This window comes from Tupaia chinensis, unplaced genomic scaffold (genome assembly GCF_000334495.1).
Source record: "Tupaia chinensis unplaced genomic scaffold, TupChi_1.0 Scaffold148065_1, whole genome shotgun sequence".
Classification (NCBI taxonomy): Eukaryota; Metazoa; Chordata; class Mammalia; order Scandentia; family Tupaiidae; genus Tupaia; species Tupaia belangeri.
Window position 1 is genome coordinate 383,946 of NW_006207915.1, and position 394 is coordinate 384,339.

General features: G+C 70.6%; 1 protein-coding gene across 1 annotated transcript in view; it reads right to left on the reverse strand.

The window, feature by feature from the left end:
• LZTFL1 (leucine zipper transcription factor like 1) overlaps positions 1 to 139 on the reverse strand; it is a 17,424-nt gene extending 17,285 nt beyond the window's left edge. The window contains exon 1 of the mRNA XM_006170126.3: positions 29 to 139. The gene's annotated coding sequence lies outside the window, so the exon portion shown is untranslated. The remainder of the gene's footprint in view (positions 1 to 28) is intronic.
• Between the last annotated feature and the right edge of the window lie 255 nt (positions 140 to 394).

Below are 394 nucleotides of genomic sequence, written 5' to 3' on the forward strand. Positions count from 1 at the left end.
TGCGCGCAGGGGGGGGGGGGCCACTTACCAGGGCCGCGGGGTCGGCGGCGGAAAGGAGCCGGCAAGGCCCAGCGGAGCGGCGCCAAGCCCGGGGCCGCAGAGGGGAGCTCACCGCAGCAGGGAGGGCGGGCAGGTTGTTTGGAAGCCTCCGGTTGCTAGTGGGAACGGAGGCACGTGGGCCCGCAGTTCTGCACTTTCATTGGTCCTCACGATCACGCGACAGGAAGTGCCGGGTGCTCGGCCGACTGCCGCGTGCGCATTGGCGTCCAGAGTCGGAAGTCCCGCCTTTGCGTGCCACGCTGACTGTCTGACTGTGGGAGCCGACTGCCGTTGCCGATGGTAACGGGGCCCCGACGCGCATGCGCGATGCGGGGCAGCCGCGTGTGGATGGGCT